The 18,006-nt window shown below is 44.3% G+C and overlaps 1 protein-coding gene across 2 annotated transcripts in view; it reads right to left on the reverse strand.

The window, feature by feature from the left end:
- Positions 1–18,006, reverse strand: part of TSPAN18 (tetraspanin 18) — a 97,980-nt gene that overhangs the window by 73,801 nt on the left and 6,173 nt on the right. For both annotated transcript variants that reach the window (XM_065754964.1, XM_065754961.1), the window contains exon 2: positions 4,755–4,819. The gene's annotated coding sequence lies outside the window, so the exon portion shown is untranslated. The remainder of the gene's footprint in view (positions 1–4,754; positions 4,820–18,006) is intronic.

Here is an 18,006-nt window from a genome sequence, read left to right on the forward strand (position 1 = left end):
AGCCACGGGTTCTCCTTTGTTATTTTTGCATTCTATTCTCAAAACTCTCAGATAGCAGAACACACCTTTGCTTTCCATGAACACAACAAACAACACTGCTGGAAACTGGAGAGAGTTTTGATTTTACAGCTCTAAGTTTACACCCTTTTTTTTTTTTTTTTGTTATTCCTTTTACAACAGGGACAACTAATCCCTTTCCCCCAGGTGTTTACAGCCTTCTCATCTCTGGAACCATCTCAAATAACAGAGAGGGTAACATCAAGGGGTACTAACAGAACACCCCTGAGATAAGGATCCCAGATAGGTCTGTACTTGAAACAAGTCTCACAAAGAACAGATGATTAATACAGTAACAGGACAGAAGCCAAATGGCTCAGGAGGTTGCTTACGCTATACCCATACCAACGGGTTTACACACGGGCCTCCCTGCAGCAAACACAACAGATCAGACTTCCAGAGGTGCCAACTTTGCTGCTGCAATTCCAGATGCTGAGAGCTCAGCTCTGCAACTGGAGTATGGGGAGACAGGACTTCAGCAACTGAGCTGTGATGTTTGGATCTTCAACAAAGCAATTTCATCAACTCCCTTTTATGTTGGCCGGTTGTGGGAAGGAAAAAAAGAACTCCAGAACACATTCACCAGAAATATCAATCCCTCCAAAAAATAAAAATAAAAGGAAAAAAAATCACAGACCAAGCAAATCAAGCTGACAGAAATCTAAAAAATATAAGAAAAGTTGCTAACAAAAAGACAGAGTAGTGAATTTTCTCCCTGAAACATATGACAGCACTCTGTTTCAGTTTATGCAGTTTTCTTTATACATCTATTTAGACTACTAAGATGAACATTCTTATTAAAAATAAATAAATACAGAAGCAAGGAGACAAAAGAGCCAACTGCTACACTTCTGCCCTGCTGATCTGAATTCACGGCATTTATTTAGTTATAATCCTTCACGTAGGAAGTTTATTTACACAGACAGGGATTTCAGGAATTCTGCAGGATTAGTCAATCTACAGCATTCTCAGTGCACAAGTTTTAGCATCAAAATTACCCTGCCTGGATATTCAATGCCTAGGGTAAATATTTGGGCTGATGAAGGTTAAATAGATTAGCCAAGATGAAGCCAGTGTGCTCTGCTTATTTACTCAGAAGCTTAAATATTGCTCTTCTTCATTTAAGAAGCCTAGTTTAAAAGAAAAACACACAAAATGAACTACACTCACCCAATCCGCAGTGAGACAACTGTCACTGTCAGCCTGGGTACCCACACGACAAATCTCACATCTCACACCTTGGCCTCAGTGTGGCAAACGCAGAGGAAACAACAGCTTCAGCACAAGCTGAGTTTTAGCTGCACAGGGGAAATGGGATAAACAGCAACTCCCCTCCCCAGATCTATTCAAAAGGAAGAGTGAAATAATTGGTGCGAAAGCCATTTGCAGTTCAGTTACACTTTTGAGATGTAAACAGGCAGTTATGAATATGACTGCTTGAGAGCAGATTGTGTCCATACGTCCTACTGCAGAGGAAATTTCCAAATGCTCTCACCAATGCTACATATCAGCTTGACACCAAAATCAGCAAGAAACCTGCACCCATTACCAGCGGAGCTGCATTCATCCAGTTCCAGAATTATAACCCCGGTCCTGCCTGCTCTGTCCTCTATCTGCAGCATTTCAGGTGCCCCATCCAAAGCCCCTTTACTGCCAGGAGGAATTGGATAACACAAGGAATGAATGGTAGTTTGATGTCGAAGTCAAGAAGTAAAACCAGTTGATTTCACTGTTTGATACATGCAGACTAAGATTCAAAGGAAAAGGATAAGCAGTTCAATAAAAAGAAAAAAAGAGCACATGTCAGCAGCTACAGAAGTAGCCAAAGCTACAAGTTCGAGGATGATCAGGCAGGCATTACAAGTTTACATTTCAGTCAATTTCTTCAGTTTCAATTTCAGAATCAATTTTATTTCAAGGCACAGACATTAAAAGGTTTTCTATTAAGGCAACAAGAAAATAAAACCCTTGCTGCAAGTAAACACCCCTGCATAACACCACTCCCCATGGCTGGCTTCCTGCCCTTCACTGTGTTGTGCCACCCATACCCACTGAGGTCGGCTGTTGTTTATCACACTCTCAAGGTAATTTGGGCAGACACTGTGGACGCTTGGAAGAGGAAAAAGTGTCCTTCCTCCAATCTGTGGTTGCTCCAAATAGATGTAACATTCCTAAGCTCTCAGCTGGCTGCCTTTGAAGCCTGGAGAGAAAGAGGGGAAAAAAGGCTCAACCTTGAAAGCCACTTTTTTTTTCCCTTAAAAGAAGTCATCTCCAGGGGCTCTTGAGAAAAATAAAAAGCAAATTCTCCAGATCCTTATCTGGCTGCTAGTTTTGAGAGGCTTTTGTTTCTTTGCTCCTGTTGTCGTGGTTTGATTACAGAACTTTCACAGATACTGCACACCGTGAACGGCTCCCAGGCCTCCGTCATGGCCTGCCCCGCTCCCAGGCCTGCCCCACGGCACACAGCCAAGTGTGACACGACGGATTTTATAGCATGCAGCTTGCAAAGAGGAGTCTGTTGAACGTAAAGCACTGACCCAAAGTGAATTCCCACCCACACGTGTTGTCACAGCCAGCTCCCCATATGACAGATTTGCTTTTGGCAGTGTTCAGGCAGCAGGGCCTCGCACACCCACAGCTGATGTGGAGCCGCACTGTGGCCTCTCACAGCCCATGGATGGAAATCCCACTATTTCAGCAGACAGCTTACACTTACCCCAAAATTTCCAGTGGTGACCACATTAACTTTAGTATGACAAAAAGGGGCTGCTGCTCCTGTTCTACCTCCCTGTGTGTGCTGCCATGTCCTCAGCATTCCTTCTCTCTTCTCCCAAGCTCAGCTCCTCCTCTGTCAGTCTGCCCTATTAACCTTCTCTATTTCCCACCCACCCAAATTTGCACATTATTAAGCATCCAAAGCCTTTTGTTCAGGGTCCTCAAACAAAAGCGTAGCTATGGCGCTTCCTGGCAAGAGGTGCCTTACACTCAGCAGTCACTTAGGGCAGCTTTAATAGACTCATTTCTCCCAAACACAAAAACAGGGCACGCCAGACAGGCGAATTCAAGGACATGTCCTTTCCTGAATTCCACAGAGCAAGATAAGTCTTCGAGCCTTGCACTTACTTTATCTATACTAAGAGGCTTCCTCCATTCTTGCAGACAGTAAAAAACTAATTATTTACCACTGAGGCACGGAATAGGTTAAAGTTTCCTCTGTCTTGTCTCAGCTCCCTTCACAGATTAGGGGAAAACAATGGAGTCTCCGCACTTCGTGATATTGCTAATGCTTCCTGTGGGGATAGCAGCGCCTGCTGTAAGGAGGATTATGATTACAGTTTAAGAGGAGCGTGTGCTATACTGCCGCAAGAGGCACAGGCTTATCAGGAAAGAAACCAAGCTGCCCCCAAACTATGCATGTGGGACTCCCGCCTGCCTTCAGCGCTGGTTGCTGGCTCTGTCTCAGATCACACACCCGCTTATCAGGGGTGATAGAGAGGCAGCTGAGCTTGCAGGGAGCATGGAAAAGACCAGGGGGATAAACGAGTAACGCTATGCAAACAGCTTGCACACATTCAACACTGGAACATGCAGCAGTGTTTACAGATCATCCAACCACATTCATCTGTATCACAACATAGGCACGTCAGAGCACAGTGGCTGCATGTTCCTGGTCACAGTTGGTAGTTAAATCCTGAAGGAAAAACTAAAGGATGGAGCTATGCTAGCTGTGGTGACATAGCTGGCCTAACACAGGCAAGACTACAAATACAGAAAAGCAAAACATCATCCACTAGATCTGCTCTGAGCAGTTAGCTTTGAGATGCAGCTTCACATGCTGGTGAATGTCTCTGGCAGACCTTTCAGTCCTACATAGAGCTGACTCCACTGGAGAGAGAATAACAAATTGCCACTGAGCATTTGTAAGATGTATCATCCATCAGGCTGGACTCTCAAAGGTACCATCAGCAAGACAGCTTACTCACACCCATCCACTTCTACCAGCTACTACTGAACACACGTGGCACAATCTCTTTTTTTTTTTTTTAACACAAAGAGCTTCAGCCAAAACAGTAAATTCCTTGACTTCAAGAAATATTCAGCCTAGTGGCAGGACATACCATTGGCTAATGCCCATGACAGCACTGAGAGGACTCAAAGCCTCATGCTGCATCAAGTCCCACATTTTGAGGCAGAAGCATCCTGCTGATGTGAGGCAGTTTTTGTTTATTTTTAAAACACTGTCACCATGCTTGTTCTTCTCCAAGTTGTTCACACAGATATTCTCCCTCATCCCTAGCTCTGCTCAGAGTGGTATAATGGCCCCTATCTGCTTACTATCTACTGAGAGCTATGGCATTAATGCACTCTCTCCTGAGTTTTTACTGGTTTAGGAATCACAGCTTCACTTGCCCCAGGGCTTGGCTCTGTCTCATTACACACTGTTATTCTAAGCAGTCCTTGCCACCTTGCAGCACACACCAGAAAAGCCATAGACCAAACCCTCCAACTGCTCACATTACTGAACAAAGCAATAGTTTCAAGTTGTTCACAAGGCTCTTCCCTGAACTGTGACAGGACTTAAATCAAGCCATTTGGTTCCTGCAGAGGGCTAAGGTCTCCTAGAGACAGTTGGATGCTTTTAATTAGCCAAAACAAACCTTCTTGTGCTGGGACAGCTCACGCAGCTTTCTACTAACCTTCACAGCTGGATGCTAGGCTCCTCTGGGTTCTGTCTTTACCCACTCTTTCTTTCCATTAATCTCTGTGGAAGAGAAGAAGAAATAGAAATATAGCTGAAAGAAAGAAGATCAGGCTGAATTACAGTGTCTAAAAACAAGAGTACATACTGTTGTATGTTGCAACTTTCCCATTGACCTGCCTATGACAAACTTTTGCTTTGGGGGTGGGAGGGGATTTCTGAACCACTGTATAGGCCTGAATTTAAATTGATGCTTTCATATTCTCTGAAATAAATGAGAACTGGAATGTTAGCAGCAGTAGACTAAGTCACCGTACTTCAAATCTTGAGTCATCACATGGGCCCTCACCTTTGAGTAGGAACTTCAGTGCATTTTTCAACATGACATCCAATGACAATAAGGTGACACAGCAAACTTAAGAATGCTCAGAAGAAATCTCCTTCTTTATGGCTAATGCTTTAAAGACTAACTGTTGTAAGAGAAGTATTTGATAGTAGGCTTGGTACAAGGTGGTGGTGAGAGGAGAGGCAAGGAGGAATAACAAAAAGTAACAAAAAGAAAATAAAATCCATCAAGGTGGGGGCTGAATAAGTGGACATAAGAAAAAAACAAAAAACGGTAGATTCAGGTCTTGATGAAGGTGCCTATTCATCATCACCCCTGCTGATAAGTCATTTTCATTTGGGCAACAAAGATATTGAACTGTGTCAGCAATGTCAAGACAAACTTTCTACTCAAACCATAATGTCAAAATGTCTCTGCTCCTTCCAGCCTCAGTGGCCCTAATAGAAACCTCAACTGACACTGCCACACAGCATCGTTTCATAGGAGCCTTTCATACCCTCTGCAAAGGGAATACATTCATAGAATGAACAGTTGGTTTAAAACAGAGGAAAAGGAGAGAGAGTAAGCACATCATTTTCCAGGCTACCACTAGCAGCATTGCAGATGGAACATTTTGCAAACGACAGCTGTCAAAGTTTGGGCAGAATCAGACAAAACTGCTATCCAAGAGAAGGCTGGAAAGCAGCAATCAGAAGCAGATATACAAGTAAACCCCGAGTTGCGAGAGGCCCATAAGGAACATCTAGTCCAACTCCTAGCTCCACACAGGACCACCCTTCATCCTGATTGAGAATGCAGAACTAAGCCTGTCAAAACTTCACCTTAACTTGTATTTACGATTACATGTTGATTACTTAGATGACTAAATGTCTGACTTTCACTCCAGATCAGGCATATAGAAAATTGCACTGCTGCCACAGTAAGTTGAAGCAAGAATTAACCTCAAAACATGTTTTATTCCAATCCTGCTGTCAAATGCAGTGATTCATTGTATGCCCCGCCCAGACTCACCAACTCATTTCTCACAGGCCATCTCTACCATAACAACAAGTGAACCAGTCAGGAGAGAACTGACCACAACACACCAAAGCTCCACACCTCAGTAGACTCTTGAGCTTCCTTATCCAAAAGGCATTCTGCACCCTAAACCACTTCAAACTAGTAGTGCTTGCTGCCCTACACAGATGTATTTCACTCTGCCTACATGGAGACTTTGGTGCATCAACTTCCAGAACGTAATTCATTAATTCATAAAGTGAATCAGAAGCTCTAATCTCTTACAAAAGGAAATGGGAAAAAAATTAGAATCAAATACCCATCAGATCTAGGAGCATAGGTGAATAGATTAAATGTCTCCAATTGACACAGGGATGGCAAGAGCATATAGTATTTTTAAAGGCTCTGGTTAAAGCTCTCTTAGTATCAAAATTCAATTTCTTTCAGGTTTTGCAAACAATGGCCTCAGGCTGAATGCTGCCAGTCTGCCTGCAGCCTTTGAGGAGATTAGGTTATTACCAGCCAACTATGAGACTCTTAAATCCTGCATTAATCCTAATCCCCATTTAACCAAATCTTCATTGTGCAGTGAAAGCTGGCTGTGCATGCATTTCCAATACATTCTGCCATGTGCAGTGATCTGTGTTGCAAACAACAGATGTTACACCTCACGTATGCTAAAGAAATACATCCTGACTTCAGTTTCCAGAGAATCCCAGTAAAGTAGAAAGATTGGCGCTGGGGAAAAAACAGTCTAAACTGAAATGATGTCTGGGAGATGGTAGGAATGGACAGCTTACAACCTAAAAGCTTTTAGCAGCCAATAACTGAAGATGTCATCCTCAGCTTGGAAGAAAGCAGCAAATCACAAGGGTATAGAGGTGTAAGTGACTTTGACCTCATAACACTGCGGTGGTGTTGTCCACGTCATATCACCTATTTCAAATGCCTAAAATTTGCAAATGAGACCACCTTAGACACTTTTCAACACCATCTTATTCCAATTTCCTTCTAAAACCCTGTTACAGCAGCTAAATTGTACACGGCTCCAGGTTGCCAAGGTTTGCTGAACTGTCTGTGGGCAAGACATTCAGCACCTTACCATACTCTGGGCAAAGTAACGATCCAAGAGACAAACTAGATTAGGACTGATTGCTGCTTTGTCTACTATTAAGGGACTATTAAAGGACTACTACTATTTTAGTCCTGTTGAAAGTTAACTCAGTTACTTTGGGAGGGTGAAAACCACAACGTTTCCTGTTTTTGAAGTGCACAAATTCACTGGAGATGGGAGACCTCTAGGAGAGCATGTTCCCAGGAGAATGAAGACCTGTTTGGCACCAGTAGCTGTTACAGGCAATAGGTCTTCCTACTGGCAGAGGAGTCCATATCTGCTGGAAAAGGCAGACCACCATTTCCATCAATTCCAGACTCAGCACACTGACCACTTCTTTCTGTATTCAGACATCAGCAGGGAAAACTGGGGCTTTTAAATTATGCAGGCAATTAAAAAAGAAGTCAGACATTCTTAATGTGTTCTTCACAAGAATTACCCTCCCAAGGCAACCGTAAATAAAACAAACACCTGCACTGTTTTCCATCAAAGAAGGTAAGCCATTCCCTTGCAATGCACAGCCCATGGCTGTAGGTCTCCACTCCTCTTTGGGCAGCCCAGGAGCCTGCTCTCCTCACGTTCACTCGAAAGCCCAGCTCTGAATGACGGGCACCTTCAGGAATGCTAGAGGATTTTGTTTTGCATTTGTGTTTAGTATTTAATCTGCAGATTAACTACATACTTAATCACAGAATTGAGGCTGATGTGTCACACACATACATTCCTCTCAGTCCTACTTTTCCTACTCCTGATACATCATCCATTAGTATGGAAGAAGGGGTTGTAGCCAGCTGGGAGAACACAGCTCAAGATCCACTCTCCTTACATATGCAAACCCAATGACAGAAACAATAAAAACAATCTCTTTGTGCATACAGTCTCAAATTTTCAATATAAACCAAATACATTTTGTGCAAGAAAATAAGTAACTCTAGGTTGAAAAAAAAAAGTAACGAGGCTTTCCCAGTAGACCACTAACATTTCAGGGGAAATAATTTCTTATTGAAAGGTACTGTTTAGAGTACGTAAAGCTACCCAATGTGAAATGTAAGAGTCAGAGAGATGAGCCCAAAGGAAACAGTCTTTAAGCATACATGGCAAGCAGACTGTAGCTGTCCACGCTGGGAAGAATACAAAGCACAGCGAATTAGAACACAAATCTACTCCCTCTCACAAATGTATATACACATTCTCAAAATAGCCAATGTTTCAAAAGTCACACAGGAAATTATGGTCAACAGAGAGACTGGATTTCAATAGTGCCCCACTGCTAGCTCACTATGCAGAGATAAAGCTTTGTCTTTATAACATTGAGAACAATTCCTAAAGCTGATTTCCTCAGACTGAGATGCCCCAAGCAAAGCAATACCTCAGATACCCTTGCTGAAAGGGGAAAAAGAAGCTTATTCCAGTCTTTCTCTGCTATCCAGTCCATTTTGCTTTCAGTTTGCTTCGTCCAGTGTCCTCCTGCTTCTGTCCCCACAGCAGCTCCCTGCAGCAAGCCCTCCTCTGCTGCCTGCCCCTGCTCCTGCCATAGGATGTGAAATCCTATGGCAGGATTGAAATTAGGCTGGCTACTGCTGTAAAGGAGAACAGGAAACCCTTTTACAAATATATTAACAGCAGGAGAAAAACTAAGGAAAATTTCCCTCCTTTACTCAACGAGGCAGGCAATATAACCACAGATGATAAGGAAAAGGCTGAGGTTCTCAATGCCTTCTTCACATCTGTCTTTAATAAACAGGACAGTTATCCAAATGGTACTTGCCCTGACCTGGAAGTCTGGGACGGGGTGCATAATGCACCCCCTGTGATTCAAGCAGAGACGGTCAGAGATCTTCTCCTCCATCTGAACTCCCACAAGTCCATGGGGCCAGATGGGATCCACCCAAGGGTGCTGAGGGAGCTAGCAGAGGTGATTGCCGAGCCACTTTCTGCCATCTATCAGCATTCCTGGTTATCTGGAGAGGTCCCACAAGATTGGAGGCTTGCCGATGTGACTCCCATCTTCAAGAAAGGCCGTAAGGAAGACCCGGGGAACTACAGGCCTGTCAGCCTGACCTCGGTATCAGGGAAACTTATGGAACAGATGTTATTGAGGGAGATCACACGACACGTGCATGGCAATAAAGGGATCAGACCCAGCCAGCACGGGTTCACCAGGGGCAGGTCGTGCTTGTCCAACCTCATCTCCTTCTATGACTGGGTGACCAGACAGGTAGATGAGGGAAAGGCTGTTGATGTAGTCTACCTGGACTTCAGCAAGGCCTTTGACACGGTCTCCCACAGTATTCTCCTAAGGAAACTGGCAGCCCGTGGTGTGGACAGGTTCACTCTTCTCTGGGTGGAGAACTGGCTGGAGGGCCGTGCCCAAAGGGTAGTGGTTAATGGAGTTAAGTCCAGCTGGCATCCTGTTACGAGTGGTGTCCCCCAAGGGTCAGTTTTGGGGCCCATCTTGTTTAATATCTTTATTGATGACCTAGACGAGGGAATTGAGTGTACCCTCAGTAAGTTTGCAGATGACACAAAGCTGGGAGGATGTGTCAAACTGCCTGAGGGTAGGGAGGCCCTTCAGAGGGATTTGGATAGGCTGAACAGCTGGGCTGAGCAAAATGGGATGAGGTTCAATAAGACCAAGTGCCGGGTCCTGCACTTTGGCCACAATAACCCCATGCAATGCTATAGGCTTGGGGCAGAATGGCTTGAAGAATGTAGAGAGGAAAAGGACCTGGGGGTGTTGGTTGATGCTCGGCTCAACATGAGCCGGCAGTGTGCCCAGGTGGCTAAGAAGGCCAACAGCATCCTGGCCTGTATTAGAAATAGTGTAGCCAGCAGGAGCAGGGAGGTGATCATCCCCCTGTACTCAGCTCTGGTACGGCCGCACCTCGAGTACTGTGTTCAGTTTTGGGCCCCTCACTACAAGAAGGACATTGAGGCCCTGGAGCGTGTTCAGAGAAGGGCAACAAAACTGGTGAGGGGCCTGGAGCACAAGTCTTATGAGGAGCGGCTGAGGGAGCTGGGATTGTTTAGTCTGGAGAAGAGGAGGCTCAGAGGAGACCTTATTGCACTCTACCACTTCCTGAAGGGGGGTTGTGGTGAGGAGGGGGTAGGCCTCTTCTCCCTGATAAGTAATGACAGGACGAGAGGGAATGGCCACAAGTTGCGCCAGGGAAGATTTAGATTAGACCTCAGGAAGCATTTCTTTTCTGAAAGAGTGGTCAGGCACTGGAATGGCCTGCCTAGGGAGGTGGTTGAGGCACCATCCCTAGCGCTGTTCAAGAAGCGTTTAGATGAGGTGCTAAAGGACTTAATTTAGTAGTTGGGTAGAGATAGTGATAGGAGGATGGTTGGACTAGATGATCTTATAGGTCCTTTCCAACCTTATGAACTTATGAACTTATGAACTTATGAACTTATGTGTTGGCAGTCACGCTCCTCTGGGTAATACCTGCAAGATGCAAGGTGCTGCTACTTTGAAGATGTGAAACATTTGGGCAGAGAGCTAATGTTAAAAGTAAGTATGCCTTAAAAAACAAAACAAACAAACACACACATTGAAAGTTCACTGAAACCTAGAAGTCTTAGTCTTAATGGCAAGGACGTCCCAGCATCTCAGTGATTCAGGCACTTCTAAGGGCTGAAATTACCTGGTTAGGCCTGATTAAAGATAAGCACAGATAGCTCCATTGTTCCAAGACGTTTCAGAGACAGCTAAAGGAATGACAGATTCTCATGGGTTTAATAACACACAATTTCAGTTATTTATATCACCAGTTATCTACCTATTTACCTGGCTCCAAAGCACAACATTAGCAGAATGTCTAGTATTGAAAGAGATATTTCCAACATGTCAGAAACCGCAGCTAAAAACCTAAATAAACAGAGCAGAACTTCTCTGCAGCTACAGTTAATATCCCAGGAGAAGAATGCCCACCTTCCCTCCTGAGCAGGCGCAGCAACACAGAGCTAGGCAGGTCCTTGCTCCCAGGTCACAGATGCCTCCTGGCAAACACACACAGCCCTCCCAGCTGTAATACCAGAGTTCGAGCTTTCCTCAGTGAAGACACTAAAGTAGGAAAGCCACGGTAATCAGACCTGCAACCCAAACCATCCAGCGCCAGGACATGCCTGGATGGGCTGCACTGACAGCAAAGCTACGCAGACCTCCAACACATCTCCAACACTGCGGACAGGATATACATCCTAAAAGTTGGTTGGGGAAGCACAGTTTGTCTGTGCTACCATTTACCAAGCCTGGGAAGGGACTCAGGAGCCATCCAGCCTGATTTCCACTTCCCTTTTCCTTGGGGGCTACCCTCCCCACAAGGTGCTTTTTGCAGCATTACCTGACCACCACCACACCTGTAGACTGGAACAACCAAGCATTCAGAGCTGCTCTGTCCCTCCTCCTTATTGCTGGGAGAAGTTGTGGCTGACAGAGGTAAAAAGATGCTTGAAACTTAATTTATGTCTGGACCATCCTTCTGTGGTTAAATAACATCATTCATCCCCACTATCACCCCAATTGCTCTGTACGTTGAGAGTTAAAATAGACAGCAGAACTATTAGCATTTTGATAGCTTTCCACACTTGTATAGCATAAAGTCTTTAAAATTCATTGCATTGAGATAATCCTTCAAGTCTAGATTTCTTCCTCAGCTTGAGGCAACCAAGGAGTTTTCTGCCTCTTAATACCTTAATAGGAAGCTCCAAGGAGCTGCCAAGCTAGAAGTCTCAAATACACTCAAGAAACGCAGAGTCCTGAAGTTCAAGAGAAGCCATGTAAAGTGTCTGAGGTCTAATTAAGAAACAAATACAGGGGCATCATCTTAGATATTGTAGACCCCCAGCGACCCTGATTTCTGTACACTGCAGCTCACAGCTGCTGTCTTCCTTTCAGAGCACAAAGCACTCCCAGCGCCCACTAATTGCAGCGACCACTGAGGGCACTCAGCAATTCTCAAAATGAGCAAATTAAAAACCTTGACCTGAATTCAAGACAAGCTTGGGGGACTGCAAGCTCCTCATCAGGATGAAGGCTGAATTTGTTAATACTCACACAATTTCAAGAGCAAAGCTACGGCTTTGAACTGTGCAACCGGCATTAATACTCAGCAACTGCAAACGTGTGCCCGGGAAGATTCTGTGCCACGTGCCTTAAGAGCTCCAAAGCACATCGCTTTCCCAAGGAAGCACCCAGGACTGTCTCAGGGTGAGGAAAGCAGCCATCTCATCACCTCCTGCCAGAGACTAAGATTTCTGCAGTGAAACCAGCTGGGTGCTGCAGGACCACATCACACCTGAGATATCACTGTATGGCAGAACTCGAGGATTCGCTAACTTGTTAAGGACAACTAGGCTTGATCACATCCTCCCCACATATGCTTTTCTGGGAAGCGGTCTATTCAAAAGAAAATGTTCATTAGAAGCCTGCACACACTTCTAACATAAGTTAACCAGTCAAAAGCACAGTCAAAAGAAGACAAGAGCATTAGCACATGCACTGCAGCGGGAGGTGGAAAACTGAGGTTTGGAACCAAAGGCTGTGACCCATAGTCTCCCATGCTCCAATGTGTATCCCCAAACCACAAAAGTACATGAATTTGGCTGAGATGAGAATCTCCAATCAATTGTTCCAAAACTTCAGAAATTGTTTGTTTTTCCTATGAGAAACAAACATCCAGAGTTTTACAGAGAAAAAGGTACTTTATCAGAATTTAATCAACAGTGAAGAGAAGGGAAGACTTCAACAACAGAACACTGAGCTATCAGGACATCCAGCTCCATGAATGTAGCAGAGACAGCTATTTATTTAGCTGGCAAAGCACTCCCTGTAAGACAGGAAGTATTCCCTTCCCATCCTTCAAGCCCAAAATATCTCTCCTAGGAACTGAGTTTGGATAGGTTCTATTAAGGAAGAAAGTGATTATGGTTCTTTCTAAAAAAGACAACTTCCTATTCACTTATCTGTCCCAAGTTTCTTGCATCACCCTTGGCAAGTCATTCAGATTTGACATGCATCAGTAAAATGGTTGGTAGAAAACAGGATTCTCTGCCTCTGAAAGGTGTCACAAAGACAGAATCCATTTGCAACTGTGAGACACTGAGATGCTGTGGACCACACATAAACTCTTGATAACAAAGTGGCAGGCAATGGCTGCGACACACAGCAGAGCGGCTACGTCTGCCAGGGAGGCTATGAGCACCACTCACATGGGGGAAGCCCACAGGCAGTTCAGGTGCCTGCCCATGCTGCTCACTTGAGCAAACTGCACACTTGTCTACCAGTCAATTTCCAAGTGATGTCCAGGAATATACACACAATAACAAAAACTTCTACCAATGTAAATTTTCTGTCAATTGCTTTTACAGCTATCAGAAGGGTGAGAAAATTACCTTACCATCAGTTGCAACAACTGCATCTGTTTCACCACTTCCTTGCTAAGCAATAGTCTATCTGGTCATATCCTTGCCATTCCTCATCACAAGGAAAAAGGTGCAGGGAGTATAGAACAGAAAAGATGGAGGAAGTGATAAATCTTTTCCACACAGAGTCACGAAGCTGCAAGACAGCCAAACAGAGGTCCACTTGCATTTAATAACAATCTATTTGAAAATCAATGTTTGGGCTTACTCCATACTGTTGCACTCATAAGGAATCAATGATCAGAGCTGAAGGTTGCAGCTTCACATTAAAGGACAGCCTACAGGTATAACCTCATAGAATGCTGGGAAACAGGTCCACTCCATGGCTTCTTTTGGGCTGCTCAGCTTTATGTAACCAGCCCTAGACTGCAACACTGAAGTCTTCAGGTCAGCTACAGCTACAGAAAAGATTTTGCATGGCAGTCTCGGTGAGCAGCCCTCATCTGAGTTCTAGCAAAACTTCCCCTGTGCCATTCTACTGCAATCTCCCCTTAGTTCTACAAGACAAATTTGCAGCCCAGCTCCAGCTTACATCTTAGAGACACACATCTAAGCTGACAGCTTAATGAAATCATTTTCTCACTAACCTGAATTTGTTTCAGTTCTCCACTCCTGATTTTGGAGAAGAAAAAAAAGCACCAATCTTAAACCAACAGTTTACTTTTCTCAGTCATCTAAGTATATTTAACTAATATGAATAACACGGACATGCAATGGATGCAGAGCAATCTGGTCATTCACTGATTAGAAGATGCATGCTGACCATCCCAAAATACCAGCCACCACTCAGAGCAGAGCCAATGCCTCTGAAGAAAAGCAGCAGCTTATCTTCATCCTCCTGGGTACCTAGGGAACCTTAGCTATCAGCTTCTTAAAGGCTTCTTTAGAGGTTCCTTCAATGACTGCAAACAAAATATGTAAGAGGCAGAAAACTGATGATGTTTCAGTTGAATATAGACTCAGACTTATTTAATTTAAGAAGACAGATCCAAGAAATAACACCGATCCGGCTCTGTCTGCCAGCTGCTCAGGTCATCTGCTGCCCTGTACTTCCTCATGGTGTGAGCACACCTCACACCTCCTGCTTCAACTTGAAGGAAGAAGCAAAAACAAAAAGGCAAGCTCAGACTCTTCATCCACCACAGTGTGAACAAAAGTCTTCTAGAAACAGGTCAGCAGAGACCGCCAGAAGATGCATTTGGCTTTTGGAAACAGGAAACTCCCATTATTTAAACCTCAACTACACAGCAACAGCTTGGAATCTTCTGCCTTTAAAAGGAGTGGTTTTTTTCTTTGCTCATGCAAAGAAGTTTAAAATACCAACTTCCCCTTCTTTGCCACATCTCACCTTTCCTTTTTATTTTTTTATTTTATTTTATTTGAGTGCTAGTATTAAAATACAAACAAAAGGCAGAGTGAGATTCTCACACAATGAGGACTGAGTGACACTTCAGGCAAGGCACCGGGATGCTAGTGGCTGAGTGGCCCAGGAACAACCACAGCCTGCAGCTTCGGTCATGCAAACAGCAACCACAGAGATCAAATGCCCTGGTTAAGCACACATCTAGCTTCCTAGAGACCTCAGCCTGGCCGCCTTCTTGCTCTCCAAGGAGGATTAAGAAAGTATGAAGAACAGACCACTCTCCTCTCCATTAAATTTGAGGGAGGAAACTGGAGGAGAGACGCCTCCTGCTACCACCACATGTTACCTCTGGCTCTGCTGAGCTCGCTGCAATCAACCAGCAGGAGTGTGTTTCATCTTCTTCCAAGAAGCTCCTCTCTTGCCCTAAGCATTATTTTTTCATACCCTGCCCAACAACAATGGCCCAGGCACAAACGTATCAGCACTGCTCAGCTCTGTTTTTCTTGGCTGCTTCAGGTGGTTTTCTAACAATGCTCCTCAGAGAGGGCAGGGGCTTAAGAGCATTTTCATCCTATAATCACTTGTGAAGTCCTGACCCTGCCAAAACACACCAGAAGTGCTTCATGGACAGACACTCTCCTTTTCTCATTCCCTTAGGGATGAAGCTATGAACTACACCTTAGAACTCCTCATGCAAAAACACACATGTGCAGGAGCACCAGTTCTGTGGTTAGGACATACACATCTGGCATGTGAGAAACCTGCTTTCAGGACCCCGTTTTGGATTTGTGTACATAAGTGAAAAACCCAAACGTCCTGACGCCTGGCCAGCATCCCTGTTTTGACTAAGAAATTCTCTCCCAAACTCAAGAAATTCACCCAAGGAGAACTGAGTGGAGACCAGCCCTTTCCCGCAAAGCAGCACTGGTTTCAATAAATCAGCATTTTTCTGCAGGCAAATTGTTCCCTGAAAAATCTCCCAGCCAGTCACAGTTCTGGGCAGTAAGTAATGTGGTTTCAGCTGAGGACGCACGCCGGGAAGCAGCCTGCCCAGCAGCAGCTCTGCTCAGAACAGCTCACCTTCCCCAAGCCAAAGAACAAACAAGGCTTCCTGAAGCCTGTCCTGACACTTCAGGTTTCTCTAGTCTCCTAACTGTATTGTTTAACAGCGGAAAGGAGGCGTGGTTGAAAAACCTCACACACTCCATTCCTGTTTACATCACTTGTTCCTCAGTGCGGGTGAACTGAGAGTAAAAACACTGCTGATGTCCAGAAGCGTGTAAACATACGTGCATGCTGGAAAGCTTTGGAGCCTGGCCTGTGCATCAGGTGAGCAACACGCTAGGGCAGCTTTCCCTTCTTTGGCTGTAAGGAGAGGAAAACCTGACTGAGAGGGATTTGAAAGAAAACACACAGTAATGGCACAAATGTATCTCCATGTGTCTTGCTGTTTTAAGACGCTTCCTGTAAGCCCACTTGAAAGTGCCTCCAAAAGTATAGCATTCTTAAGCAAGGTTCTTCAAAGAGAATGCTTTTCCCCTTTTAAATGGAGGGTTTTATGTGCAATACAGGATTATCCTATATAGGTCACTGACACTCCATGGAAACTTGTAAAAGAACTGTTTAGATAGACAGCTCTATTCCCACACTAAGATTTTTGGCTTCTCTTCCTTTATTGCCATGAATATTTCAAGTGAAACAACAGCTTTGTGCCTTTGAGGTTATCTGCTCCCAGTGCCACTTCCATACCCAGAGCTATAATCCTACATTTGTCACAAACCCAGCTGCTGTGGCAGAAGTTACTACAGTTACAATCTGTGGATTATAGCAACTTTTAATAGGGGATAAGCAGCAGGAAAAGGTGAGCTTAAGCAGCGAAGAGCCTGCTGGTTCAAAGGACTCTATTATTAATATTTATTATTTTTAAGCATTCAGTGAGAGCTGGAGAAGATAAAAGAACGAGCTGAATGCAAGAACCAAGGAACCAAGTTGATACAAGACAAGACAACAAGAGAGCATAAAGAATGAGTGCACTGTCTGGAGAGGAGGGAAGCTGGAGGAGAGCAACAGACAGGAAAAAAACAAACAAAAAAAAACCACACACCTTTTGTGAGCAAGATGTTCCTAATAGTAAGGAGTCTATAGAGAATTAAAGTATTCCTCAACATCTAATCAGAACTGCTCCCCATTGGGGATTTTCTGAGCACTATTACAAGGCATTGGCATATCTTTAAAGAGCAGAGCTTTGATCATAAGAAGCAAGAGCGTGGAGCAAGGGGGAACTGAAAAAACAACAAAAGGAAACACAACTGTATCACCCTGTGGTGCAAAGGTGAAATCCAGCCCTGGACAGATGCTTTACAAAGCTCCAATTAAATCCATTCAGACTGTATGAGGAATACTTCTCATCTGCATCTTCCATCCTAGGTAAGTTCTTCCAGCCCACAAATCCTTTGACCCTGCTGCTCCAGAATTCCTCTAAGCTGGTACTTCTCTTCCCTAACAAAGATGCAAGCTGGTGGCTTACACCACATTAAACCTCCACACTTCCAAACTGCAGGCCACGAAGCTTCACAGTTCCAGCCACCTTATCAAGATCAGTCAACAAGAACATCTATCATACTCGTGTGCTGAGGCTCCTGTCTCCACTTTCCCAGCTGGCAAAGCAGATGATCAGAGAAGGAATGCAAGTTGCCCAGCTGAAGAGGCTTTATTCACAGCAGGCTGATCCTAGCAGTGCTGGCATCTGCACCGCTCAGTTCTGAACACAAGTTCTGAGGAGATGGACTCAGTGATCCTTACGGTTCTCTTCCAAATAGGGATATTCTATTATTCTATGAAAATCAATGATAGGACTTGAAAAGGAGAATACACTTGTTTCCCAAAGCTCATGCAATACTTCAAAGCCGCTACCATCATGCTCAAGAAATAATAACAGAAATCCATTGCAAATTGAGGCTTGGAAATATCTGCAGTGGTGTAAAAAAATAAAATTAATGTTTTAA

The sequence above is a fragment of the Cyrtonyx montezumae genome, unplaced genomic scaffold, assembly GCF_038088225.1.
Source record: "Cyrtonyx montezumae isolate F1298 unplaced genomic scaffold, pur_monq_1.0 scaffold_10, whole genome shotgun sequence".
Taxonomy (NCBI): domain Eukaryota; kingdom Metazoa; phylum Chordata; class Aves; order Galliformes; family Odontophoridae; genus Cyrtonyx; species Cyrtonyx montezumae.